The sequence below is a fragment of the Bos indicus genome, chromosome 14 (genome assembly GCF_029378745.1).
Source record: "Bos indicus isolate NIAB-ARS_2022 breed Sahiwal x Tharparkar chromosome 14, NIAB-ARS_B.indTharparkar_mat_pri_1.0, whole genome shotgun sequence".
Lineage (NCBI taxonomy): Eukaryota > Metazoa > Chordata > Mammalia > Artiodactyla > Bovidae > Bos > Bos indicus.
The window spans coordinates 7,976,393-7,993,710 of NC_091773.1; the positions used below are offsets into that span (position 1 = coordinate 7,976,393).

Below are 17,318 nucleotides of genomic sequence, written 5' to 3' on the forward strand. Positions count from 1 at the left end.
TTTTTTTTTTGGTAATGCCTCTTAAATCCTGTGTCCAGCACTTAGCCTGTAGAACTGGCATTCTGCTACAGAGCAAGACGCCAGCACCGCCTCACTTCCCTATAAAGAAGAAAGGGCCCAAATCCGCAAAGCTGACCCCAAAAGGGGGCCTGGTCCTGGCAGTTAGGCTGGCGAGAGAGCTCGCCCTGCTCTGGATCACGTCGCAGCCCCGGCGGGTGGGAGGGAAGAAGCAGCGGCGGGCGGCAGGGCCAGGGCGGGGGGCCGGGCCGCGGTGGCCCCTCCGGGCTCTCATCTGGGCGCCCGCTCCGGGGCCTCACCAGCCGCCCAGCCCCGCTCCCGCCACCCCAGCTCTCAGTCCCGCAGCGACTCGCGCGCCCTTAGAGGAAGTAGGTGGCTTGGCCCCACCGCCGGCAGGGGGATCGGCCCCTTCCCGCTACCGCGCACCCACGCGGGCTCTTCGGTGCGCCGCCGCCTCCTCCGCGGGTGTGAGCCCGCGGGCCACCCCCAGGCCGCGCCTCCCCAGTCTTGCCAGCCCGCCGGCGGCGACCGTCCCCGCAGAGCCCCGCTCGGGGCGGCGATCCTGTCCCCGCGCCGCCTCCAGCGTCTCCCCCGCCGGGCCTCCGCAGAGCCGGCTGCAGTCCACGTGGCTCGGCTCTCTCGGTTCGGCTCGCCGGCAGCCCGGAGCCCGGGGAAAGCTGAGCCGAGGCCGGGTGGGAGGGGGGACGGCCGCCCGGGGAGCGCGGGGCCGCGAGGGGCGGGAGCTGGGCGGAGGAAGCGGAGGGCGGCGCGCGAGAGAGGCACCCGCTCGGCTCCGGCGCGCCCCGGCTCTCGGCTCCTGGCCCCGGCTCCTCCCCGGCCAGCCCGCCCGCCTCCCCCTCCCATTCCACCCGGAGGAAGGTGTTCCCGAGACCGCCCCCCTGCTCACCCCGCCTCTCCGCTCCCCCGGCTCCAGCCTCCGCCGGCGGAGCTCCACTATGCCAGACAGTTTCGACACTTTGCAAAGACAAAGACCAGAGCGAGGAGGAAGAGGAGGACGAGGAGGAAGAGGAGGCGGAGAGAGAGGAGGCAGGGGCAATGTGAGCCGGGAACGGGCCGAGTGTTCGGGACACCCCCGTTTTTATTCTCCTCCGGATCGCCTGGTCCCGTACCCACCCCCAGCCCCAGAGCCCCGGAAACTTCCGCGTGTCTCCGGCCGCGGTGAGTGAGCGCGGGGAGCTAGGGGTGCGCGGGGGGCTACATCCACCCGACTTGGGGCTCGGGCAGTTTCGTGTGTGTTCTCCGAGTGGAGGGGGTGATGGTCCGGACCTGGGGACAGAGGCGGTGGGGAAGGATCTGGGAGTGTGTGACAGGGGCGTGGAAGTGGACTGAAGACCCCGGCGCCGGGAGGGAGGAGGGCACACGCAGGGAGCCCCCCTCCTTAGCAGCGGCGTCGCCGGGGTCTTTGGAAGAGCGAGGAGGTCGGAGCGGAGGGTCGGGCTCAAGGGTATACAGCCATTTCAAAAAGAGCTGCTGGGATCTCTAGGGAGCCTACGCCGGGTCTGGGGCAGCGGTCCCCGGGGTGGCCCCAGTGACACTGCACTCGGCGCTCAGAGCTGGCATCTCGCCGATCGGGGCCGCCGAAAGCGAAATGGCCCGCGGGGTTGCCTGTGGGCTAAGACCCCACGAGGAGACGGGGCCGCGCGACCTTTTAGAGCGGAAACCGGGGTGCGGGGGCGCGCGGAGGCCGCCCAGTGATCGGAGTCGAGCGTCCAAATCCGCTGCGAGCAGGCGCGGATTTGGGAGGTGGCCATCGCCCCCGGGGACACCGCAGGCCCGCGTTGCTCCGGATACGGTGGAGAGGTTGGCACCCGGGGCAGGCCAACTGGACGTGGCGGGTTGGGCAGGGAGGGACTGGGGTGGGCGAAGGGGAGTTTGACTGGGGTGGTGCCCGTTGCAACTCGAAACTCTTGAGTCTGCCCGGGATCCCGTTAGGCGCCGCAGCTGCCGCGAAATAATCCGACAAAAGTTAGCAACTTATCTGCGTCTGGGGTGTGTGACCTGCGCGGGGCAGGGGCGGCTCCTTGGGCGGGCGCGGGAGCGGGCAGCAGTGCCTTTGGGGCAGAGCGCCCAGATGGGGGCACAGCCTGGTTCGAAATCGGGACGGTGGCGCAACTTTGAGCTCCTTCTTTCACTAAGCGAGAGTGTGTTTGAGCTTGACCTTGCGGGAGGCAGCGCGGCTGAACTTGAGATGGGCACTGAGGCTGCTCCCTAGCTGGGCACAGTTATGCCCCAGGGCGCCTACGCTCTATCCCGTGGCCTGGTCTCCAGGGAAAGGTGTTGGGATCTTTTGGGCTCCCCTAGTCCGCCAGAGACCCGAGTCCCACCTCCCTCGTACGTGAGGGTCGCGGATAGAGCCTACAGAGCGTGGGGCTCGGTGAGGGCTCTTGACGAGCAGACGAGAGTCCGCTCGCAACTGCGCGCGTGGCTGGGGGCTGGGCGGGTCACTGCGTCTCGCGGGCTCTGCATGTCCCACAGAGGGAGACAGCCTTGACCCTGAGGGCAGTGACCTCCTGGCTGCGGCCCCGCATCGGGCATACGCCTGGCTTTCACGTGCCCACCTCCGGGAACCCCTCGCCTCTCCCAGCCCATCCCCTTCCCGGGTCCCACGCCACGTGGATTTGCGCCGAGATGATTCCCCGGGGAGACAGTGAGCACCCACTCCCGCTCTGCGGCTGTGTGTGTTGGGCGAGCGGTACTCTCCAGCTCGGAAAATGAGGTCCGCTGGGGACTGGGTGGTCCAGCTGTCGCGTCTGGCACACAGTAGGTGCGAAAGGTGTGAAAAGGTCCCTTCCTGGGAAGGCGCTGGCGGAGGCCACGGTGTCTCTTCCCTCTTTCTCCCCACGTTTACTATTATTGAATTCGCATCCATCTGCCCTGTCCAGAGCTTTTGACTTCTAGACGTATTTTGCGCACCTACTGCGCGCTGGGCTCAAAGATGGGCTATTCTAAGAAGATGCGGGCGCAGCCATCAGGTTTTTTTTTTTTTTTTTTTTTTTGTCCCTGGGGAGCTGAGCGACTGTGTTCCTCAGGTTCAGAAAAGGCAAAGTGCACTGCCCCCTGCCGACCACTATGGAAACTGCCGCTTGGCTACAGGGATGGGAAGGGGCTCTGGAGACTGGGTGCCAGGGGTCGCTCCCTGCACCTTCTAACACCTTCCGTTACTGCCCCCAAACATGGCCTGGCCTTTTTCTGCAATCCTGCGGGTAGCTGAAGAGACCAACCCGAATCCCCCACGTTAACATGTCCCGATGTTGTGCCAAGTGAGGGTAAAATGGGGTCATGGCTATTACCTTCCAAATGTGTTAGACTACGTATTATATGAATTGTGTGAATGTGTGTGTATAAGTATATATACATACGTATGTTTACACACATATATATTCATATGCCTTGACCTCAAGTCGGCACGAAAGGAATTTCATCCTATGAAAAATTTATTTTGTGGAATAAATAACAGAATAAGTAGGGGGGGAGCCGTCCCCTGCTTTGAAGAATTCCACGTGGGTGGAAATATGCTGTCCTGAGTTTTGCAAGGCCTGCATTTGCTCTCCAGGCCTGCCTCCCCAGGTCTGCCTCCCTGGCAAGGCTAGGGCCTGGGTGCCGGCAGAGTCTTGCCTTGACTTCCCTCCTCTGTTGGTGGCGGGACCACCAGCACCCCCCTGGAACACTGGGCTTAGAGTTAAAAAAAAAAAATAAGGAAAAAACAGAAAGTGTTGGGCAGAGGAATTTCTCTAAGGGGTGCACATTCTGCTCCTCCAGGCTCTTATCAGCAGTGGCCTCCTGCTCACCTCAGGACTGTTTCCACTTGGAGGCACAGGCCGGGCTCATCAGACCTAAGGTCCTGAAGTCCTAGTACTGTCTGTCTGGAGCTCTCAGTGTGCCAGTGTTGGTGGGCTGGGTCTATCTGCGGGCCTGGTGGGGAGGGTTTTGTGCAGGTGGGTGTCTGTCTCCTCTCTCCACTGCCAACCCCAGGAGCATCAGCTGGAGGCCAGCTGTCTGCAGCCCTGTGGGAGCCCCACAGAGGCCCCATAGGGGCCTCTTAATCTTCTGGTCAGTTAACCTTGCCTGAGTCTGTTGCTGACTCAGAGGATTTGTATCTGAACAGGCTTTGCCTTATAGGATCTAAACCTTAACCCTCCCCTGAAGTCCCCTCCCACACCATGAAAAACAGCCAAGAAAGCAAAAAATAAAATCCACTTAAAACCTTGCACGGCTTCCCAGTTAGTCCTCCGTGCATGTCTGCACACACCCATCATGGGCGGGTGAAAAGAGCTGGCCTGGTCACCAAGAATTATTCTAGGGTAAGGCTTCCATGCACTTTGTCCAGTTGTGGAACCCTCTGGATCCTGCCGCACCAGCCCCCACCTCACCCCTGCCCTGGCCTAGCAGAGGATCTGGGTGCCCCCGCCCCACACTAATGTGGTTCCGGGAGCCCAGCCTCGGACCCCAGCAAGAGCCTGTGTTCTGGCCTCGGCCAGTGAACAATGGCTTGACCACTTGGCACCTAGACAGTTTCAGGCTCAGGGTCTCAGTTTCACTGTGGGAAATGAGAGACTCGGAGCTCTGCTGACATCACCTTGGGGCCCTTTGAGCCTTTTCCTTGTGAAGGCAGCACCTCCACCCCACTCCCCGCCATTTGCTTTTGCCTCCAACTTCATCCTCAGTACCCTCCAGGCCTCCCTGGCATCACAGACAAGCCTCGCCCACCCCTTGCCAACAGTGCGCCTCCTGCTCTCCCTCCTGGAGCCTTGAGGAGTGCACTCTCATGGCGAAGTCGATCTTTTATGCCCAAGAGCCGCACAGGGTCCTGCTTGGTATTAGAAATGGGGTTTTCTTATTTCTTTAAGTTTTGTTGTTGGACTATTTTGATTTCAGTTGAACCAACATTTATTAGGAACTTATTGTGTCCCTGACACCATGCAAGGTGCTGGACACGTGGTTGATCCTATCCCCTACGTGCGGACGTGAAGGGTTACCCTCCGGTGTGGTTTGCACTAGAGTGGAAATGTGCATGGGCTGAGGCAGGGTTTTGACAGAGAAGAAAGGATTCTTCTGCCTTGGGGGACCCATGGAAAGAGTCATTGAGGAGACAACCCATGAGCACCTTGGGGAATTCTTTTAGGCGTAAGTCAGGCTGCTGGAGAGCAAAGGCATTTTCTTGAATGCACAGTTACTGTTGTTCAGTTGCTAAGTCATGTCCGACTCTGCAGCCCGCCAGGCTCCCTGTCCATAGGATTTCCCAGGCAGGAATACTGGAGTGGGTTGCCATTTCCTCCTCCAGGGGCTCTTTCCAGCCCAGGGACTGAACCTGAGTCTCCCGTGTCTCCTACTTGGCAGGTAGACTCCTTACCTCTGTGCCACCTGGGAAGCCCTGATGCTCTGGATAGTTGATGTGAAAGATAAATGAGAGTCTCTCAACAAATGCTACCTTTTGTTCCTGAAAAGGTCTAGATCCAGACCTGTTGGTATAGAAGTGGGTTGTGTGCCATCATGGTCCTTGTAACTTATTCAATATTCAAGGAATACTATTTGAATAATCTTATATTAAAGATTTTTTTCCCTTCCAAAAATACCTGAGGATGTTTGGACCATTTCATCTGCTTCTGTGTGTATGTATACATATATATTTTTTCTCCTCTAAGATACATAAAAGCTATCTAACTAGGCCTGATTCTGGAACTCATACAAGATTATAAAGTACAAACTAAAAATTATTTATAGTCATTCAGAGTTCAGAGGAAAATGTTAGCTCTAAATTATGTGGCAGAAAAAAAGAAGAAGTTGCAAATGACTTTTGGAAAGTCCCTGTTTGGGTACAAAGAAAATACATTCTCCAAATTTCACTAGATACCTTAAAAAAATCAAACCAATATCGATACTGTAATAGATTGTGCTGCATTAAATATACATCCATTTGAATCCACATGGAACCAACAGACCGGAGTGGCTAAAAATTCCCTTCATGCATATTTACTTAGCAGAGGGCTCTTGAGAAAAACCCAACCGAAAAACACAACCAAAGCAAACCTGGCTACTTCTCTGAGAGGGTGGAATGACTCCAAAAGATCGTTTCATGTTCAAAAAGCCTAAAACAACTCTGCATGAAAGATGAAAATCCTTCTAATTGGGCATTTACCTTTTCAGAAATAAAAGGCTCAGTAGAAAGAAAAGAAAATGGGAAAAAAAAAAAAACCTTCAAAAAACCTTTTTCCTTGGAAGACCAGACTGGAGCCCAAAATAAATCCCCTGAATTTGGCCAAATCATGAAGAGCTGCATTCTCCCTCCCCACCCCTGGTCTAGCTCAGAGAACTCCCAGTGCTCTGAAAGCAAACCTTCTCTGAAATGCCCACCGCTGCACGCCAACATCTGCAGCTCCGACCTTGTGTGGACCTCAGTCGGTCCCCTCTGTGTGCTCCACTCTGACACGTGTCCTCCTCATTTTATGGATGTAGTGACTTACTCAAGGTCACACAGTCTTGCTCTCACCCACATCTTCCGTGTGACTGGAGCTACCCTCGTGGGAAGTAGGTGACTCCTAGGCCAAGAATAAGCCCACACATCCAGCCACCTGGAATCCCCATCACACATTTTCCTCTGCTCACCCTCTGGAACCCCCACCTTCACTCTTTCCACCTTGAACTGTACAGATGAGGAAGCTGAAGGTCAGTCAGGTGACCAGGTTCATGGAAATGACCTCCAGCCTTGGTGGTGCCACCTCCCTGCATCCTGGCCTTTGCTGTCTTCACCTCAATGCCTGCTCCCTCTATCTGCTTGGCTAAGTCTGAGAACAATGGCAGAAAATCCCATAAGTTGGATCTCAGCATTCTTATTAGATCTTACAGTCAACTTAGGGAACAAAACTTCATCTTCACAACAACACAATATGACACAGTACTATGTAACACAACACCACATAACAACCACAACTGCCACTCACAGTTCATGCAGAGAGTGTATGAATGCACCAGAGCGGAAACGGACTAGGCTGAGAACCAGCTTCAGTATTAGCAGGAAGCCAGAGAGCGCCATCCCAAGGGAAGCCTTAAGGGAGGGGTTGTTGAAGTGGGGTCTGCTGGTGAGGCTCAGGGAGGCAGATGACAGTGGAACCTCCAGAAAGGAGCTCTCAACCACTAACTCAGGCATGTCGCTAGATAATTTCCCTACTGTTTGGTTATTTTGCCCATAAATAATTTTCTCCCAGGAGAGAGAGTCAGCTAACAAGTGCATAGAGTCAAAGTCATAGAACAATAACAGGAACAGAGTTTAGAAAAAAGGCGATTGGAGAGAAGATGCCTACAGAGAGTCTGGGAACAGGGAAGCTTGCCTGCACATTTTCGAGGGTGGCCTCCTAAATGGCCTCCTGATGTGAAGAACCAACTCTTTGGAAAAGACCCCGATGCTGGGAAAGATTGAAGGCAGGAGGAGATGGGGACAACAGAGGATGAGATTGTTGGACGGCATCACCAACTCAATGGGCATGAATTTGAGCCAACTCCGGGAGACAGTGAAGGACAGGGAAGCCTGGCATGCTGCAGTCCATGGGGTCGCAAAGAGTCAGACACGACTTGGCGGCTGAACGTGACATGGCATGAGTGGGCTCCCCAGGTGGTACTAGTGGCAAAGAACCGCCTGCCGATGCAGGACACAGAAGAGATGTGGCTTTGATCCCTGGGTCAGGAAGATCCCCTGGAGAATCCCATGGACTTCGGAGCCTGGTGGGAAGAGTCAGACACGACCGAAGTCACTTAGCACACACGCAGTCTGGTTGGAGCCTCTGATCGTCCACGTGGATCCCAGCATTGTTGACTGCAAGCTCTCATCCTTTGGCTGTCCACACAAACTGAATTCAGAGAGCCCACACAGTGCCCAGGGGTTGAAGAAGGACTGGGCGGGAAGGCTTGGTATAAAGTTTGTCACCAGGCATGTAGACCTAACCAGGTTCCTAGACAGGTGTCTCTCGGGCAGTCTGCTGCAAGAAAAATGAATTGTAAAAGTTGCTGTTGTGACACTAAAAGCTTCCCCTTGTTATATATTTATTTTTTTAATTTTTACAATGTTGTGTTGGTTTCTGCCGTACAACAACACAAGTCAACCATAATCATACATATATCCCCTCCCTTGTGAGCCTCCCTCCCCTCCCCACATCTTACCCCTCTAGATCATCGCAGGGTGCCAGGCTGGGCTCTCTGTGCTGTCTGGCAACTTCTCCCCAGCTGTCCACTGTACACGTGACAGTGTGTCTATGTTGAGCTACTTTCTGCACTTGTCCCTCTGTCTCTGTCCCCTTGCTGTGAACACAAGTCCCTTCTCCACGTCTGCGTCTCCATTCCTGCCCTGCAAATTTTCCTAGATTCCATATAGATGCATTCACATACGGTGTTCGTTTTTCTTTTTCTGACTTACTTCACACTAATGACACCTTCACAATGGAGAAAGTGTTGGCTGTTCTTCTTCCTTGAAAACACCGTTAATCCTCCCACCTGGTGGAGAGTCTGATGAATCAAAACTGTTGCTTTGAAACGTTAGCTGCCACCAACAAGAATGTCTTAGTGGGGGGTATTCCTGGTTGTTCAGAAGCATATTCTTGGGGAAGAAAGGAAATTAAAATGAAAAGGAGAGATTAGAAGATAGCAAGGCTGTGCACCACCGCCTAAGGGTAATTTCAAATGAAAAAAAACACCTCTCAGAATGGTTTGAAAAATCGGTTCCAGCATAAGGGCCTCCTCTATTTTCTGTCTGTAATCTATGACAGGGAACAAACTGAGCTACGCAAAAATGCATCATGAACTATAGGATTATAGAAATTAAACTGATGTCTTCGCTGCAGAAAGTGGGTGCGGGGGCTCTTTCAGGGCCCGAGAGTGGGCTCTTGTCTAACGCTTGGAAATGAATTGTCTGAGGAGACACAGGTGCCAAGGAGACACACACAGCAAGAAACTTTATTGGAGAGGGTGCCCGGGTGGAGGGCAGCAGGGCGAGGGAGCCCTGGAGAACTGCTCTGACACGAGGCTCACAGTCTGGGGTTTTATAGTCATGCGGTTAGTTTCTGGGTTGTCTTTGGCCAATCACTGACTCAGAGTCCTTCCTGGCGGTGCACGCATAGCTCAGCCAGCATGGATGCTGGCAAGAAGGCTTCTGGGAGGTGGAAGGACACGTGGGGTCTCCTTTTGACCTTTCCCGAATTCTTCCTGTTGGTGCTGGCTTATTAGTTCCATGTTCCTTACCACAACCTCCAGTGATAAAACAACTCACGCGAACAGTTACTATGACGCCTGGCCAGGTGAGGGGTTTCAGTCAGTGTGTTTCCCCTAACATCTCTACAATGCCAAACATCCAAACAAGGAGAAAAGATGTGATGGACCTGGAGGCAGGCTGGAATATCGAAATACCCCTGTGTCCTTGGAAACCTGCCTCTGGAATGGAATGAAGGGGCTTCTCTTTTTCTCTGAACATAAGTTGTGTTGTGCGTTGAGTTGATTGAATGATAACAAGTTACAAAGGCTGTACCTTTAAAGAGCATGAAATCAGAAAGAATTGTCAAATCTGAGCATTTGCAAAGATCCTCAGCAGTGCCCTTGTTCAACCTTCCGCTACTCCAGACTTCAATTATTCATCGACTGAGTCATTCATTGATTCATTCAGTGGAAGTACTGGCTCTGCCACTGGCTTGCTGTGTGACCTTCAGTGTGTTTCATAACCTCTCTGTGCCTCCAGCACCTCATCTCTAAAACTGTGGATAATAATAGCACCTACCACCTGGTAGGTACTAGATGAGTTAATACTTGGAAGGTGTTTAGAACAGGACCCTGCCGAGTGCCTGCTTTATAAGTGCTCGCAGAGTGCATGCTGCGATCATCATCAGCTTTCGAGTTAAGCAATGCCTTGCTCAGCTTCCCCTGAATTGTTTCCTCACTTTGACTCTACCAAGTGGTTAATGCTCCTCTGCTTGAATGTTGCCAGTGATGGCCCTCTGATTTCTGGACACCTCTGTGGATTAGAAAGCTCCTCCTCACACAGAGCTTCCATCCACAGAGGACTTCCTGAAGGAGGTGGTAAGGTGGGGGTGGGGCATCTCTGGAGCTGTCTGAATTTAAGGCTGGGAAAGTTCTTTGGGCTTAAGAAGCTATGGTGTGGCCCCTGGACACTAGTAGTAGAGAGGGTCCTCTGGAGACTTTGGACATGACATTTTAGACGCTCCCTGCCCTGTATTTCACCACTGAGATAGCTCAGGTAGAGGCCTGACCCATATGATTCCTCATTAGCAGGCGGAGCCAGAGTGAGAAACCACCCTGAGTTCAGGGCTGTCACGGCTGACTTGGGCAGCTCAAGGTGTCCTGGAGACGAGCTTCCAATGTGCAGAGCACAGGACGCGGCAGCAGGCACAGACCGGGGTGCCAAGGGCTCCTAGGTAACCCCACCGGGCAGGCCTCCTCCTCTAGTGATCCCCATTGTGTTTTCTCCTCGGTCTCCTAGAACTCCCTCTTGACCCCCAGTCTCCCTGAGATGGCCCTCTGAGCAAGTCCATGTTGGTTTTTGTGAATTCTGGCATCTCTCTGCCCTTCTCTCCTCCCTAAGTCCCGTTCCCAGGAAATACCACTTCTGGACACTCTGCACTCATTTAACCTTCTAAACAGGGCTTTTCGGTCCTTCTTGTTTTCAGTATTTTGACAGTTGAGAACACCAAGGCTCATGGAAGTGGGCCACTTGACCTCAGGCCCCCCAGGTGGGGACTGGTCCCCTGCCAGCACACCCCCACGTGTCCCGTCCACCCCCATGTGACAGCAGCTTCCTTCCACTTCCCTTCAGTTGTTCTGAGAATCAGATAGTGAGTGAAAGTCACTCAGTCATGTCTGACTCTTTGCAACCCTATGGACTACACAGTCCATGAAATTCTCTAGGCTAGAATACTGGAGTAGGTAGCCCTTCCTTTCTCCAGGGGATCTTCCCAACCCTGGGATCCAACCCAGGTCTCCCGCATTGCAGGCAGATTCTTTACCAGCTGAGCTACCAGGGAAGCCCAAGAATACTGGAGTGGGTAGCCTATCCCTTCTCCAGCAGATCTGCCTGACCCAGGGATCGAACTGGGGTCCCGGCATTGCAGGCAGATTTTTTACCAGCTGAGCTATCAGGGAAATCCGGGAATCAGATAAGAGGCTGAAAAGAATGAAGGCCCTCCTTCACCAAACGATACTTCAAAGGACTATAATTAGGACACTTACTGGTGGCACTCGGTCACATTCGCTATGGACAGGACAGATGCTGCGTGATGCCAGCGTGTCCTCCAGCCCAAGGTTTTCACGGTCAGCACTGGTTTTTTTCCCTGACGCTCTCTCACTCTCCCTTCTTTGTTTTTCTTCCTTCTTTCTTTCCCCTCATCCACTGTCTTGCCCCAAAGTACATAGTTCAGCCTCCTTCATTTGGCCATGATTGCCTAGAAAACAAACACGTGCCTGTGTCACGATTTCTCCCAGTTCTGACAGACACGAAACAGTGCCCACCAGGCCCCGGGGAGGCTGCCCAGCCTCCCATCTCCCTCCTCTGCAGGCAAAATCAGGGTACCCAACAAGAACATCCACGAGGGCACCTCCTGCCCTGGAAACCATGGAGGGCAGAGAGGTCAGTGAAGGCTGAGGTTAGGGGAGAGAACAGGTCCACCGTTTGTTAGCTGTGGAGTGTGGGGCAAGTGCCTACCATGCCTGAGCCTCAGTCTCCCCACCAGGACTCTGGGGATACCACCACCCATCTTTCTGGCTGAGAGTTAAGATAAATCAGGCAGGAAAGGGTAGGGGAAAGGCCCAGAGGAAAGATGGTCTTCAGGCTGGAAGATGGGAGAGCCAGGGCATGGGGGACCCTGGAGTGGGACCCACATTTGGAGCCAAGGGCATCTCCCCAGCCATATGATCAGTAGAAGGAGAAAGAGGAAAACTTCAAGGCACCCTCTTTGTGGGTCCCAACCGCTCTGCCCTCTTCCAGCCGTGATCAAGGTATCTTTTCCTGCGAGTAGAAAGAGATTTAGGCAGACCCACATTTTAGGTGAACCAGCAAACTGAGGTTTGCAGTGGGTGGGAGGCAGAGGCCTGAGCAGCTCCTGGGTAGTCCACGTGGGAGTGTTTGCGTTGCTCCGGTGTGAGAAGTGGTGACTATCTCTTTGGGGTTCAAGAGCTCATTGTACTCAGATGCTGAGAAATTAGAAAGTGAAAGCCACTTGGAGATTTCCAGTCTGGTTGCAGAGGTGACTGGGGGGCCATGGATGACCACAGGGAGCATGGCAACTGGACAGCCCAGGGGACCATGCTGTCCCTCCCATCCCAGACCTGTGGGATTTGAGGTGTAGGAGGACACCCTTCTGGAGCCCAACCAGGCTGGAGGGTGAAGAGGAAGCCTGGGGCTCAAGACGGCCCTGGCTTTGAATCACATCTCTGCTGATTTCTAACTGTGTGGCTGTGGGCAGATACCTTACTCTTTCAGAGCCTCAGTTTCTGCATCCTTGAAATGGGGATAAGACTACCACCCTCAAGAGGCTGGCCTCGCAGGTTGAATGAAATCACACACGTGGAATGTGACTGTGGTGCTGGCCTTGTTGCCCGGATGCATTCCATGGTAGCTGTTGTTATAATAATATCTCCCTTGGCAGAGCAGCCAGAACTAAACAGTCAGGCCCTGGATTCAGAAATCCACTCCTTCTCAGGACTCCAGCATGTGGAACCCTTTCAGAGAGGGAGGGTGCACGCTAGCTTTCCCAGCCTGGTGAACATACCTGCTTCTTGCCCGAGTTCTGACTGGCTTCTTCAGCCCACACACCAAGATGGGGGAGGTGCGGCGAAACCCTGGAGAGGGCCAAGCTGCTGCACTCAGCTTCCTTTCGCTCTCGTTATTAGCTCTGTCATCTGTGGTTTGCATGCTCAGAATTTCTGCCTTCACACCCCACTTTCAGTCCTGCCCGACATTCTAGCACTTACACAGGCTTTTCTAGGGCATCTCACCGTTTACCCTTGCTCTTCTGCGTCATCTGTTCTCAAAGCAAGCTGATCTAGCCAGTTTCAGTTCTTTTTCTCATCCTCCATGATCACTGAATGCCACCCACTTAACCCGTGCCCTCTCTCACTGGGTACAGAGTGAGGTGGTTCTTACTGTCTGCCCGAGTCCCCTTCCCCACAGTTGGAAGAGCCTGCAAGTGTACTGCCGTCCCCATCAGGGCAGAGCAGAGTGCTTGCACAGCACAGAAGAAGCTCAGTAAGCACTGATTGAAGGGAGCCGTGTTAGTCCTGATCTTAAATGGAGTCCACCTAGGAATTAGTTCATCATTCAGGCTCCACTCTTTACTATGACCATGAGCAAGTTACTTCATCTCTGCAAGCCTCCGCTTACTCATCTACACAGTGATTGCAGATAATAATACTGCACACATCACAGGACCATTATGAGGAGCCACTGAACTTTTGAGTACAAAGGGCCTAGTTTGGCAAAATCTTCACAAACATTTAAAAATGGTACCTGCTACTACCACCAGTGCTAGTTTTACCTTATAATTTTTATTAAAGCAACTTCATGTTGTTTCTTATTCTCTTGCTTTGCAGCACAGCCCTGTAAAGCATTGAAGGAGGTAGAGTTTCCATTTTACTAGTAAGTAAACTATGACTCAGAGAAAGGCTGTTTTTCTAAACTCACACAGCTAGACTTTGTGTGGCTGGCCTCCTCTGCTTGGCATACCTTGCTAGCCAGCCACACTGTTTTGGAACATGATATGACCGTGGGCCTCTGAGAAAAGATTCCTGCAATTTAAAAGCACAGCAGTATTTTTTTCACCTAGGCCCAGTGTTAATAATTTTTCAGATGATCTTCTTTTTTTTTTTGACTTGGAGGAGAAAGGCTATGCTTTATTAAGCAAACTGCTATACTCCAGGTGTGATGGAGAGTTTCATATCCTGTTCCCTGCTCTATCCTAAGAAGAAACAGAATTGGAGAACACGCTCTCTTATAAGATTTATTGCATTCTGTTGCACAGAAGAGAGGAATTTCAGGTGGTAGATGTACTAACAGGGGCAAAGAAGGAATGATTTATGAATCCAGATTAGGAGAAGTGAGAACTCGCTGATTCGTTTGACTGGAATTTGTCCTAATCTGTGCACCGGCTGGAATTTGTGGGCATGTTTCTTGCCTCAGGTCTCCTGGTTTAAGCCCAGCAGTTTACCATTAAGGACCCAGTTGGTAGCTGGTTGCTGCCAGTTGGATGGAGAGAAATGAGGGGGCAAGCCCTGAGCCTGGAATCAGAAGCCTCTGGTCCATGTTCCCACAGCCCTGTTCTCAGCTGTGTGATCCATGGGCCCACCTCTCCAGGCCTCAGTTTCTTCATTTGTACCTTGGAGAGTCACATGAGCTTTTCTGCTCCCTTTCCAAAAATGAGGATTACATCTGATCCGTTTTCCTATGTAGTCCCTGTGTAGGAACACATTTCACCATTTTTAAGAATTGAGTTAGAAACAATTGTGGAAGCCTTGGGAAAGTAGGAGGAATATAAGAAGATGCAGGGCAGGAGGGCATAGGGAAGAAAGTTGTGATGTGGGATGTTAGAAGAGATTTTTAGGGCTTCCCTGGCAGCTCAGTGGTAAAGAATCCGCCTGCCAGTGCAGGAGACATGGGTTCAATCCCTAATCTGGGAAGATCCCACATACCACAGAGCAACTAAGCCCGTGAGCCACAACAATTAAAGCCTGTGAGCCCTAGAACCCATGCTCTGCAACAGGAGAAGCCACTGCCCCGAGAAGCTTGTGCACTGCAACTCGAGAGTAGCCCCCGCTCACCATGACTAGAGAAAAACCTGCGCACCAACGAAGACTCAGCAAAGCCAAAAATATACATAAATACAATTATTCAAAACAAGAAGAGATTTTAAAGGATCAATTAAAATCAGAAATCAGGGAGAGTCAAAGTAGCTGATGAGACTCCTTCTCCTGGGCCCAGCAGGTAAGCAAGTGGGGTCCTCTCTTCTGTGTGATCAGTGCCTTGGGTCCTGTTAGAGCAGCTGAGAACCCCAGGCTCTGGAAGGTGGGTGATGCTTGTGGGGCACAGATCCCGTTTCTAAAGGCCCCATGGTTGCAAGCTTGCTAGTTGGGGTTGGAAATCCAATGCAGTTTCCAAGATATTGCGTGTCATTCCCTGTGCTATACAGTAGCTCCTTGTTGGTTATCTATTTTACATGCAGAAGTGTGTATATTTTAATTTCAAACTCCTAATTTATCTGCCCCCCTTTCCCCTTTGGTAAACATAAGTTTGTTTTCTATGTTTGTGAGTCTATTTCTGTTTTGTAAATAAGTTCATTTTTTTTAAGATTCCACATATAACTAATATCATGTGATATTTATCTCTGTCTGGCTTACTTTCACTTGGCATGAGAATCTCTAGGTCCATCTATGTTGATATGGCTTTATTTCATTCTTTTCTTTAGGGCTGAGTAGTATTCTGTTTTATATATATGTATATGTATGTATGTATATATATATATCTCTCTCACATCTTTAGGGCTGAGTAGTATTCTGTTTTATATATATATATATATATATATATATATATATATATATATATAAACATCTTCTTTGTCCATTCATCTGTTGATGGACACTTAGGTTGCTTCCATCTCTTGGCTGTTGTGGGTAGTGATGCTCACTTACTCATTCATTCTATAGTCATTACTGAGTGCCCCCACCCCCAAGTGCCCCCTTTACCCATACAGTGTCCAGTGGGGGTGGGGAAATCTAGTTTTAGGTAAAGTCAGTAAAATACTATCCTTTCCACCACCCCTAAGGCCTTCAGTCTCATGAGAACAATGGCCGATAGAACTGAAGTGATGGCTTGCACTTAAATTCTTGTTAAATTCTTGTAAATTCTTGTTAAACGGAAGAATGAACCAGGGGAGATCAGCACAGGAAACCATGGAGTCCCTGTAAGGTTCCCTAACCCATTTCAGGGTAAGGAGAGCATGGTGTCAAAGCAAACATCTTGGAAGTGTGGTGCATGAACTGCTTTGCTCATTCTCTGACTCAGGAGATAGTAATTGACTTTCCCCCGGGGGGAAGCTGGGTGGTGGCTTGTAGAGTGGCGTCTAGGACAGTTGCCTCACTCTCGCCTCCTGGAATTACGGGGCTCTGAACGATGCTCTGCAGGAGCGCAGGGAATTCTGGGAATGTGTCATGGCAGTGCCTGGCTTTGTCTGTCCATAGAGATGTCCCTGGGAAGTACGCTGACACTGAGACCTCAAGGGTGAGTAGAGTGTGGGTGAGGATGGTGTGAGTCAGTAATGGGAGGGAGGAAGGTGTGAGCTGCAGTGTACAAGGACCCCTCTGGCATTGGAGGAGGTGGTAGACACCATTTGGAGGCTGGGGGCAGTGAGCCTCCTCCCCCTTCATTTTTCCAGATAACTGGGGCTGAAAAAACTTTCATTCCCGGAACTTCCCCTAGCTGCTCTGGCCACTGTGTTTCTTCTGTATAAACATCCCGCCTACATCAGGACCTCCAGATAGAGTCTGTTTATCATCAACACCAGATGCCTGTAGACAAATCTGGAGTCAGTTGATCACTAAATCCTGTTGATTTTATGTGTAAAATAGTTCTTGAATCTTCTCCTCCTGGTCTTGCCCACGGCCCAGCCTTATCCCTGGCCCTCATCGTCTCTTGACAATCAGGCTGATATGGACGGCACAGGCTGACTTTTCTTTCTGACACAAAAAGCATGTGGTCTCACTGCCAGCAGAGTGAGGATAACTTGGTTGTATGAACTAGCTCTCTCTGCGTAACAAACAGTCTCGAACCTTAGCACCTTCAACAATAAACATTTATTATTTTTCCTGATGCGGTGGGTAAGTAGACTAGGTGTTTCTTTTGGACTAGTCCACTTGGCTGGTGCTCAACTGCCTGTAGTAGCCTCCCTTGCAAGCCTGGGGGCTCATCTCGGGGGGCTGAAGCTTCTCCCCATGTTGGTTGGTTTTCATCCTGGAGGGGCTAGCTCAGGTGTGCTCCTGTGACTGCAGAATGATTCCCAGCAGCAAGCCAGAGGAAGTCCTCTGTCTACTCATTCTTAAGCCTTTCTTTGTGTCAAGTTTGTTATCATCAGCTTATTGTTCAAAAGCAAGCCACATGGCCAAGTTCGGACTCCAAGGGTGGAGAAACGGCTTTCACTTTGTGGTGGGAGAGGTGGCAAAGCCCCACCACAGAGGGTAGGCTGCAAGGTGATGTGAGTAATAGGGGACCTTCACCAAAATCCTCTCTCGCAGTGGCTGAGATG

General features: G+C 51.9%; 1 protein-coding gene across 5 annotated transcripts in view; it reads left to right on the plus strand.

Annotated features, from left to right (window-relative positions):
• Window positions 1-1,000: 1,000 nt before the first annotated feature.
• ST3GAL1 (ST3 beta-galactoside alpha-2,3-sialyltransferase 1) overlaps window positions 1,001-17,318 on the plus strand; it is a 90,801-nt gene continuing 74,483 nt past the window's right edge. For 2 of the 5 annotated variants that reach the window (XM_019973878.2, XM_019973877.2), the window contains exon 1: window positions 1,001-1,197. The gene's annotated coding sequence lies outside the window, so the exon portion shown is untranslated. Of the gene's footprint in view, window positions 1,198-1,289; window positions 1,840-17,318 lie in introns of those variants that run through there. The other 3 variants (XM_019973879.2, XM_070802417.1, XM_070802416.1) reach the window with 3 other exon arrangements.